This window comes from Podarcis erhardii, assembly GCF_964252035.2.
Source record: "Podarcis erhardii genome assembly, chromosome: 4".
Taxonomy (NCBI): Eukaryota; Metazoa; Chordata; class Lepidosauria; order Squamata; family Lacertidae; genus Podarcis; species Podarcis erhardii.
In genome coordinates, this window is record NC_138508.1 from 31497460 (window position 1) to 31509444 (window position 11985).

At 43.8% G+C, this 11985-nt stretch overlaps 1 long non-coding RNA gene across 1 annotated transcript; it reads left to right on the plus strand.

The window, feature by feature from the left end:
* Window positions 1–41: 41 nt before the first annotated feature.
* On the plus strand, window positions 42–9918 carry LOC309340214. The gene is made up of 2 exons (XR_014155863.1): window positions 42–162; window positions 9740–9918. It is a non-coding gene; the product is annotated as an uncharacterized lncRNA (long non-coding RNA).
* Window positions 9919–11985: the final 2067 nt, after the last annotated feature.

The window sequence follows — 11985 nt, forward strand, 5'->3', positions numbered from 1 at the left end:
GCATAACACACACACACACACACACACACACACACACACACACACACACACAATATCTTTGTGCTGTAGCAGCCAATGGAAACAGAGGAGAAGCAGGAGTCTAGAAATTTTGCCTGCCAGTTGCTCATGTTCACAGGGAAGCAAACTGCTACCAGAAACCAGGTGGGTCAGAATTAAGTAGCTAATAACAAAGTCTTCATTAGGGTGTTGGAAGTCTAAGGACATAATGTAATATAAGTCTGCTTGATCAGGCCAGTGGTCCCTCTAGCTCAGCATCCTTTCTCACAGTGACCAAGGAGATGCCTGTGGGGAACTGGCAAGCAGGACATGAGGGCAAGAGCACTCTGCCTACCCATGATTCCCAGCAGCTGGCATTCTGAGGCATATGACCCCTGACCATTGTCATTATGGCTAGCAGCCATTGATTGCCTTGCTCTCCAACCTATGTGCCAGCTCCTAGGGGCTGAGGCAGTTTTAGGCACCCCGATGGTATTTTTGAGGGTGCCAGGCCCCCTCAATGTTCAGAAGGCATTCGGCTCTGCCCCCAGCACCTCACGATGCTGTGTTGGGCCCCCTCTATCAGCTTGAGAAGATGGTGCCTCAGCTCTCCATGGATTTGTCCTTCGAGAGCTGAGGCACCATCTTTTAAAGCCCTTTTAAAGCCTTAAAGCCACTTTTAAAGCCATCCAAGTTGGTGGCCATTGCTGCCTCCTTTGGGAGGTAGTTCCCAAGTTTAACCATGTGCTGCCTGGAGAAGTAGCTTCTTTTATTTGTCCTGAATCTTTCAACGTTCCCCTTCATTGGATATTGATGAAGTCTTATGAGGGATGGAGAAAAACCTTTCTCTATCTGCTTTCTTCATACCATGCATTAACTTCCATCATGTCACCTCTGACTTGCTTTTTCTCTAACCTAAAAAGTCCCTTTTCCACATAGGGATGTTGGCCATTTTAGTTGTCCTCTTCTGGATCTTTTCCAACTCTACAATATGCTCTTTGACCAGAACCGTCTGTGCTGTTCTAAATGAAAATTCTTGGCAGTGGTGTCACTGTTGCTTACTGGAAGGGAGAGGGGAAAGGGTCAGGTGATGGGGAGGTCATGGCTGCCTAGTCTAAATGTTCGGAGCACTGGATTGGATCCACTGGTTCACATGCTGTTAGGATGCTGTTAGCGGCTCTCGGCTGGTTGCCCAGGAAAGTATAAGACAAGGAAAATTTTCTTACAGTCCTTTTCAATTTCAGTCTTTACAGAGAGAGGTTATAGAACCCAGCCTCTTGGATAATGGCAGTGTCCCAATTGAATTTCCACCCCCCACCCGTCTCTCCCACTTCCTCATTCGTCATTCTCATCATCTCTCCCACAGGTGCTGCTAAGCATCCTCTGTCTTTGAGCTCTTTGCTCTCCTACTTTTAAGGCTCACCAGGTTCTGGGAGATGGAGGGTCTGGAATACTTTCTAATGACAACGTGTCAGCCAGGTGTTGCTCTGGCTCTCCCATGATTTCCCAACTTTCCCCCTCATCTGCCTCTGAGCTGTGACCTCCCTCAAACCACTGTTGTAAATCTATATTGTCTTCCTCTTTCTCCTTCCTGGAAGGGTCAGGAAGGGGAGGCGGTCTCCACCATTCCTCCTGTGCCCAGTCCCTGATACCTGCACAGTTCTGAGCTCCCTGCCACCTTGGTCCTCACCCTCTCCCTCCTGGTAAGCGGCATTGACGCTGCTGCTGAGGAGTTAATATTATGGCTGTGTCCCAAGTGGCTCCTGTCTGAAAGTCAATGAGCATGCACAGAGTGCCTGTCTCAGACTACTCAATAACCACAATATATTGCATACAAACTAGGGAGCAGAGTTTCAAAGTGGGAGCTGGGAGTCTTCCAGGCTGCAGGGTCATTAGTTAAACTTATGGAACTCTTCAATGCAGGGTAAAGCCAAATGTGGAGGCCAAATACTTTTCACAACTTTAAGAAATTCTGGGTAGTTGTGTGGCACTTCTGAACATTCATTAAGCGGGTTTAAAAATGTATAAACTATAGCAGCCCATGTGCCTGAGAGCATAAATCTAAGCGCTGACTGACTGAAGTTGGATAGAAACTTCCACTGCAAGCTTATTAGCACATAATTGTCTGTTATGGGTGTTTTATGTCTTCCACTGATGCATCTGCTAGACGCTACTGTCAGAGATGGGTTATTGCTCTAGATAGATTATTGCTTTGATCCAGTATGTAAATTACTATATTCTATGGCAATCTCATGCTCTTCCTCCTATTTCTGCCTCTGCTGCTGACCTTCCTGTCGTGATGCATAACAGTAGGATGACAACATGGCTATTTACCACTTCATTTTTGCCCTTAATGCTTAATCTAATCTATCAGGAATTGCTCAGAAACAGTCAGTAGTGATTTTGCCCTCCTTCTATTCTGAACTGAAAGAAGCTCAGTGTATTATTTCTGCTATACTTTGGGAGGCTCATTCAAATAACCCAAGTACCTATGTCTGACCACAAGTTGCAATGGAAATAGTTGAAAATGCACTAGCACAAGGGCCCCCATTCTGTGGTTCCTGGAAGAATACAGCATATTTGTGGATTTCTGGCTGAAGATGAGAGATGGCACATCAATCACATTCACTATCTAGCATTCACTCTGCTGGAAACCCAGCCAGATGGACAGGGTATAAATAAAATTATTATTATTATTATTATTATTATTATTATTATTATTATTGCTTTTTATTTCTTAGATTGATTTTTAATGTAATAGAATTTGGGATTCAAATTGTAATACAAATATAAGAAATAAAAGAAGCACTATACAGTTAAAAATCATATAGCATCTATGCTACAATCAGGAAAACAACAACATTAAGTGGTCCGCCAAGACTACAATTGCCTTGTCAAGTGGTCCATGAGGGAAAGCATTTGGGAACCAGTGCATTAGATGAAGGAGGAGGGAGGAAGTCAATCGCCAGCTCCGCAACTTGGCTTCCTGGAGGCATCTGGTCCTTAACCTCATCCATCAGATCATGCAGATGCCACAACCTGGCCTAATCCCAGGATGCAGAAGCTGTTGCCCCCAGTTGTTGCTGGAGTACAACTTCCATTACCCCTGACCTTTGGCCATGCTGATCAAGATCAATAAAAGGACCAATATAAACAACAATAAATACTGGTTGGTAAAAAGAAATCCACATTTCAAAGCCTCTTTTGAATACTACAGTTTTGAAAAGAGGTCTAAGAGGAGGCAGGGATGATTCCTGCTGGATCTCTCCCAGCTAGGAGTTCCATAGGGCAGGGTCTGCCATCCTGAAGGCACAGTCCCTGGTAATGACCAACCAAACCTCAGGGGACCATTAGAGGTGTCCCATCAGACGATCCGCATGATCAAGGTGAAGCCTAAGGAACTATGTGGTCCTTAAGATACTTGGGACCCAATTTACTTATGGTTCTGTGAACTAACCTTTAGCAAACTGGCAGCTAGAGCACCTGTGTCAGCCGAGGGATAACATGTTGCCAGCATCCTGCTCTAGCAAGCAGTAGGGCTGCTGCATTCTGCTGCTTACTCCTGAATTATAAGGCGAGAAATCCCTTCTCTTTGACATACTTAAAGTATTGGGCTATTGGGCTGCATATTTTTAACATTCTTATCTTCCTCGCAGCTTTTATTCAATCTTATGCCTGCTGTTTCTTTCCACCCTTAAGGTTCCGTTCATTGTGCTACACTTGAGGTGAGGCATGCAATGAATGGTAAATATAGCACTTAACTGCTGTTTGCAAGTTATTCATTTACAATGCCGCTATTTAACTGTTACGGTGGTAGAGCACATGTGCTGCATGCAAAAAGTCCCTGGTTCAATCACCAACTAGGTCTAGGAAAGACTGAACCGATGCCCATCAGTTTGACCATCGGTGAGGAATCTTTTATAGCCTGTTCAAGGAGGCTTCCAGGCAGACAAAAACAGAGAAGGAGGATGCGGAGCAGGGACACTGTGGGGAGATGCCTGGAAATAAGGGGTGTTGCTTGGAGCAGGGATATTGGCTGGGTTCAGACCCGAGAAGCCCTGGGCCTGAGATGCCTTATTACTTGGATGAGATAATGGTAAACAAAGCTTTTATTCTTGATTAGCATATCCTCCAGGTGTCCTGATTTTCCAGGGATGGTTCTGGAATGACAAAAGCTGCCCCAGCTTCTGTGATTTGATCCCTATTTCCCCCACCAAGTATGGGGAGGAGGATAAGCCAGTGCTTGTCCCGAGAGGTGGAAGTGAGGGAGCATCCCATGAGCTTTCCATGGCTGCTGCAGGCCTCCTCACCCTTGGACAGCTTGTGGTGTAGTGGTTAAGAGCGGTGGACTCGTAATCTGGTGAACCGGGTTCGCGTTTCCGCTCCTCCACATGCAGCTGCTGAGTGACTTTGGGCTAGTCACACTTCTCTGAAGTCTCTTAGCCCCACTCACCTCACAGAGTGTTTGTTGTGGGGGAGGAAGGGAAAGGAGATTGTGAGCCGCTTTGAGACTCCTTGGGGGTAGTGATAAAATGGGATATCAAATCCAAACTCCTCTTCTTCTGGTGAGGAGGAAGAGAGGCTGCTGCCACCAAGGTCCAAACCCACATGATGCACTGGCTCTGAGAGGCAGGGAGAAGGCAGGGCTGCCATGGGTGGGAAGAAAGGGGGAGTGGAGTGCAAGGAGTCTTTTTTTAATAATAATAATAATAATAATAATAATAATAATAATAATAATAATAATGCTTTGTTCACCCATGTGTAATCTTGCCCCTTTCTGAAATTTATTTATTGGTGTGTGTTTTTCTTTTTTGTATATTTAACCAAAGAATTAAATAAAATAAAATAAGGATTAAGGGGTTTTCTCAAGACAGTGGAGGGCATGTGTGCTGTGTCTCATTGGTGCAGTGGTGATGGCTCTGTGGGGGGTGGGGGGCTCAAGGAGGGCCAGTTGGGCAGGGGGGGAGTGAGAAATCCCCCCATTTTCACTGGAGGAATGTTGGAGGGTATGGATTAGGCCTGGATTAGGCACAGCATATTCACAAACTTCTCCAACCAAGCCACCCATCTGAATCAGGTCTCCAGGAGCTGGCCTCCTGGGTCATAGCTGTTTCTCTTATAGGGGCTTTATGCCAGATATTTAGTTGATGATGCATATATTACACCTCTGGCATTGACAATCCTGAGCTAGAAGGAGCAATATGATGACTCAATACAAGGCAACCCTCTGGCCTCTCACCCCTCCTTAGTTGCCTAAGATTGATTCATCAGGTGTCTCAGGGAGATTCACACATGCTTGTTCATCAGATCACAGCTGCAGTATCCTATGATGACTTGCCAGAGTCAAAAAGCCATTACTGGAGAGACACTACAAACAGAGGTATCAAATGGCTTCTCATCAGTTCAAACACAGTCCTTTCCAGTGGAGGTAATTCACACACCCAGTTGTAAATCATCAAGTGACAGTTTTAAGTTGATGAGACATTGAGTGATATATGCATGTGCGAATCAGCTCCGACAAATGTCGGATATATACTTGGTGTTCTCTCTCTCTCTCTCTCTCTCTCTCTCTCTCTCTCTCTCTCTCCAGTTCGTTATTTAAAAATCTGCTTTCTCTTTCTTGACTTGGGCCTACTATGCCAAATTTGAAAATGCCTGGATGCTAAATGCTCCTTTGAATCATGATTATTGGCTATTCAAAGTTCCTGCTGTAAAATTGGTCACCAAAGTGGCTCCGTGTTCAAACTGCTGCCTGAATGAGTAAGCCTTTGTTAATTACTTCTGCCAGGCACTAATTTAGTTTCATAATAAATGGTTCTCAGCTGTTGGCCTGAAATTTACTTTCCATTAACTTTGTTTGTATTGCAAGTGTTTGAAGTGCTAAAACTTTTTTTTCTATTTAGGCCACTATATATTGGAAGTGACTAAACTATTTATATCGGCATATAACCTTGCTCTTTGCTTAGCTGTAATTCAGTAGCTTTTCATGCTGTGATGAAGAGTTCAGCATAACTCCAAAGCCTGCGCACATTTGCAGTAATAGAGCATCAGGAAGAATTACCACGAACATTTGATTCCCTAATCTAATCAGTAATGTAATCCTAATAGCAACAATACTGAGTTCATAGTGTGTTCCCCTCTCTCCCAAAGCATTTGGTTTACATCAGTTCAATTATCCATGCAAGGTAGGATAATATTATTATCCTCATCTTATATGGGGAGAGATGAGGCTGAGGATTACATTAGGCAGCAATGCAAGAGATGTATAGATAGTCCTCCAACACTTAAAAAGCCCCAAAGCAGCAATGACTTCCAGATTCTGTGAAGGAATATCAGCAAAGGCTCACAATGCTTGAGGAATTAGTTCTTTGCAAATCTAGAATAAACTGTCCAGATCTGCATATTCTGGATGTAAGTGTGATTAGAATATGCATCTTTATCATTTCAATTTTTCATGTCTATTCTATTTTGTAACGTATGTGTTTAGGAACGCATGCTTTATGAGGTAATACTTCAAGGGAAGCGTAGTCAGAACAAACAGAGACCAAAAATAGACTGATATATCTATCCCAAGGAGAGAGCGGTTGGTTGACCGTTCTTCCTGATGCCTTTTGCTTGTTCAAAATTGCCTTACCCGAGCTGCTTTACTCCCTGTAGGCATGTGGCTCTCACACCTTTTTGCCCTTCCCCAAATTCATTTCTATGGATGGAGGGCATAGCCTTGCTTCTAGACCCCCACATTTCTCCCCCCAGTTCACTGGAGTCCCTAATGTAGGGGCTGGCTAAGCCGTTTCCTTATTTTTATGAATGGACTGCAGAGATGAATGTTCCGCTTCATGACTTTATCCTCAGATCTACAGTATGTTCATGAGCTAGTTAAAATTAAACTTAGCTATCAAAATGCTAAACCTGATAGCTCATTTATCTTTCTGTCTCCCAACTCCATGTTACAATACAGCTGTGATTGATCTTGCGTCTTCAAGGTACTATATGGTATAAAAACTAAGAGAAGATTAATTAAAAGCCGTCGCATTCAGACAGGTTTTTAAATAAGTTTTAGATTTAAACAATATATCAGCTGAAGCAGAAAGACTCTAAGCCCCAGAGCCTATGACTCCAAAGTATATATATTTCTCTCTGTTTTGGGACATCTGGATATTCTTGCTCACAACTGGGCTAACTTCAAAGATATACAGAGTCAAATGTTCTGGACTAACGCAGGGAAATGTATATATTGACATTTAAAAATAATCTTCAGAGCAGGGGTGCCTCTAGAAGTGACTGGACTTGCCAACAGCCTCTGAGGGCTTCTTTCTATTGCAGCTTACCATACATCAAGCCTGCCTAGTGTAGGATCACAGGGCACATGAAATCAGCTCAAAAATTATCCACAACATTCCCCCCTCCCCATTAATGCTGCTGTCATATATACTCTGAATATGTTAATTTTTTTTCTTGAGTGCCAAGAGGGGAAAAGAAATAGCAACAGGATGGCAGTGGATTTCAGAAAGACTGGGATTTGGTTAAGGCATTTATTGGATGGGCCAATAAATGGAGGAGAAATTAATTCAGCTCACAGAGCGCTTCTCCTCAGACCAATACATGAACCAAACCGAACACTGTGATGCGGTGCTCCACCCCAAAAATGCATTGAAAAGCATATATCTGGCAAATGTGCATATCAGCGATAACAGCATGCAAAGATGTATTATGCTGGGGTAGATTGCTTGAGAAAATGTGCATATCAGGAGAAATGCATGCAAAATGCATATGAATTCTCATGCAGATTTTTATTTTATTTTATTTCCCCCCCCCCAACTGATCTTAATACTAGAAAAATGAGAAAGCAAGAGAAAGCGAAACTGGTGGATTTTGTCCCTCTCTATAGTATTTGCATGGTGTGTTTGTATGGTTGGTATGCAGGTGGCAAACTCTATCTCATATGGAGTCATACAAGTGATGTCAAGTGTGGCAATGGGTCTACTTGTGGACACTCAACTGCTCAGATCTCTGATTCTCATGACTTTCAATTCTTCTCACTCAGATAAAAAATGCAGATCACTACAGTTGGCCCAAGATATTTTGCTGCTTGAAATGATGGGCGGTCCTCCCCTCCCGTTCCAAGTGCAAAAGTCAGGTGAATCTCACTCTAGCAATTGTGACAGGACAGCATCCTGGATTGCATGTGGGGCAGGAGGCATCCACACACAGCTCTGTTGTCCAATACCTTGCAGCCACCCACTGTGGGCTTTCCTTAGCAGCAGGGCAACTGCGGCATCTACAGATGTGCTAATCATGGTGTTGATGCAGGAAGATGGGGGACAGGATGTTTGTGCCTGGTCTGGACCTGATGCTGTCACTTGACAGAAATGAGACTGGCTTGTGCCCCTTCTCTGCCTTTGGAACATCCAATTTTGGGTCTTCGCATGGGCAGGGATTCCACCAGTGGCCTTCCTTCACCCCACACATCTGATGGCCAGCAGGAGGCTGTTTTAGCTAGAAAGCTGGGTGGTGGGACACCTTCCCTTATTCCAACTCGGTGTGAGGGTGGTGGAGGATTGCTGTTAAAAATCCAAAGACTTAAAACTAAGATGAAAAGGGGCATTCAATAGATAATATTTTACTTCCCTCCTCAAATCCATCAGAGAAGTACACAGGATGTGGTCACAGAAGAAAGTTTGTCCCATATTCCCATCAACCAAATGTTTTTGGCTGATGATACACAAAGTCTAATGGTAAAGCTTGCTTTGAATGTGTGTTGGAGAGCCTCTGTATGGTCTTCCAGCATTGCACATGATATTCATCGGTATGGCTTTTCCACACATGACTATCCTTGCTGGTTCACTTAAGATTTCAACTGGGCAACAGATGCTTGTATATAAGTCTGCAGAAATCTAGGACTGTTTGGTACACGTACAAAATAAGGAGTTAAAAACAAACTATCTTACAACCATGACTATATAGCACAGTAATTTTTTTTTGTTTCAATAGTTGTACAGGAAAAAGTAATCTGATTGGTGTAACAGCAGTGCGATGGGAACATTTCCCCCTTTTATATTGCTATTAGAGGCACAGAGGCTGGATCTTATATTGAATCTTGCTAACAATAACTGGGGGGGGGGGAACCACTGTCTATGAATACTCCTGGCTATGTCTGCTGAGCACATTTCAAACACAAGGAGTTGAAAAATAAAAATAAAATTGCAGGATTGTACAGGGTCTAACAAAATTCATTTCACTGAAAACTGTAGGGACAGTTCTGTCCTCAGCCTGATCAGATTCTGCACAGCTGTATAAATGTGCAAGTTTTCCAGAAAAATCAAAATTTGTCAATTTCTTCAAATTAGACACTTTTCATGCTGTGTGATCTATTTCCTGACACCAGTAATTAACTCTTTATATTAGCTCAGCAAGTTGCTTTTGTTCAGCACTTATCCTGACTCCCTAGTCTTGCCTCTAAACTAAAGGTTATCTGCCTGGGATATGTCAGGCACTGGTTGCTGATGATGTTTTGCCACATTGTAAATGGGATGTTCTCAGAACTAATTTGAATTTCAATCATACGGCAAAAAGGACATCTCCTTTCTCCCCTATTGTCACTTGACTCTACACAGGTGAATTAATGCCAGACTCATTTAATTTTCCTTGGCTGGGTTCCGATAACTCAAGGCACCCACACTGAGTAATCTCCCATGGCAGAAAAAAAGCAATCAGTGACTAAGGTTTTGGTGTGTTTTTTTAGTGTCGTCTCTTAACCTTCAGTAAGCTGATGAGAGAGAGGAGTCCACCCCCTCGTGACAGAGTGAGTCATCACAGGACAACACATAGAGTTTCAACTGTACCTGGATCAGAAATACCATTAGCACACCAGTAAGAACACCAAGGGTCTTACATACATGAAATAAAAATAAAATAATGTTTTAGGCAGGAGAGTCAGGCATTCAGTGATTTTTGGCAACTAGTAAGTCTGATGTAAATGCACACCACGTTTTGGTGTTCTCCCTAGAGTAGGGTAGGAGTTAAGACAGGGGTCAGCAAACATTTTCAGCAGGGGGCCAGTCCACTGTCCCTCAGACCTTGTGGGGGGCTGGACTATATTTTCTGGGGGGGGGGGGATGAACGAATTCCTATGTCCCACAAATAACCCAGAGATGCATTTTAAATAAAAGCACACATTCTACTCATGTAAAAACATGCTGATTCCAGGACTGTCCTCGGGCCAGATTTAGAAGGAGATTGGGCCAGATCCGGCACCCGGGCCTTAGTTTGCCTACCCATGAGTTAAGAGATGCTGAAGCATAGCAACTTTTGATGACCAGTCAACATGGTTTGCTATACCTGGACCAGAAAGAGAGCTAATACCCCAGGGCTGCTGATCATGATATGAAGCATTCATTCTGACCGGCAGATTTACACATGGTATCTAGTTTTGCACAAATGGAGAAGGAGCTAGTGGTTCAGTTAGGAGATAGCAGAGCATATCTGTTGTTCGCAAGCTGTGGACATATTTGCTAAATGTAGTCTTCAGAGGGAGGTAGCGTTCCAGGTAAAAGATACTGATATGGAACTAATTTCATCTACCAGCCCTCCTGGCAAAAGTATACCTTATCTAGTTCTTTGGAATGGGGGATGAACAAATGGTACACTTATGAGACCATGAAGTGTAGCAATTTTTAACAACCAGTTGACATTTTGCTACACCTGCCTCAGAGAGAAAAATAATGTTCGGATGAGAAAAAACTGGCATGGCTTCAAATTAGACCAGCACAAATGCACCCAATGTATTATTTACTGCTCTCCTGGAAAGGAGTGGTTCAGATAAACTATCCCAACATGAAGCTATTTTAACTATTTATTTTCATAGAATCATAGAATTGTAGAGTTGGAAGGGATCCCACTTCTTGCAGTGCAGGAATCCTGCCCATAGTCATCCCTGGGTGGGCTCGAACTGCCAACATTCTGGTTAACAGCCAGACACACTGACCCATCACACCACTTTTATACACAATAGACCATGGGTAGGCAAATTAAGGCCCATGGGTTGGATCTGGCCCAATCACCTTCTAAATCCGGCCCGCAGATGGTCCGGGAATCAGAGTGTAGAATGTGTGCTTTTATTTAAAATGCATCTCTGGGTTATTTGTGGGGCATAGGAATTGTTCACCCCCCCCCCAAAAAAAATAGTCTGGCCCACCACAATGTCTGAGAGACAGTGGACCAGCTCCCTGCTGAAAAAGTTTGCTGACCCCTGCAATAGGCAGCCGGACAGCATGCTGTTTTGGGTTCAACATATGTAGAAATTTCTGAAAAACCAGACTTGTGGAAGTGGTCTCTGCTCAATGGAAACCAGGATGAATGTGTGGTTTATGTAGGAACTTCCCAAAGTGTGCAACAAATATTCTGCTGCATCTACACAAGAGGAGACATAGTGTTCAAAGGGGAGTTTGATTACAGCCAGTGCTTCTTTTTCTTCGGGGGGGGGGGACTCAAGGGTACACAGTACCGGCACCTCTTTTGCTGCTGTTGTTAAAAAGTGTGACACTTACTGTAACAACTTCTTGGTGAGTACTGGTACTTATTTTTCTAGGGGGTGACACACTGATTACAGCTTTTGAATGGTCTCCAACGCCCTATTGTAGAGTTCATTACAGTAGTCATTCCTTGGTAAGGGTAAGGGGACCCCTGACCATTAGGTCCAGTTGTGGGTTGCGGCGCTCATCTCGCTTTATTGGCCGAGGGTGCTTCTGGGTACAGCTTCTGGGTCATGTGGCCAGCATGACTAAGCCTCTTCTGGTGAACCAGAGCAGCACACGGAAATGCCGTTTACCTTCCCGCCGAAGCGGTACCTATTTATCTACTTGCACTTTGACGTGCTTTCAAACTGCTAGGTTGGCAGGAGCAGGGACTGAGCAACAGGAGCTCACCCCGTCATGGGGATTTGAACCTCCGACCTTCTGATCGGCAAGTCCTAGGCTTTGTGGTTTAACC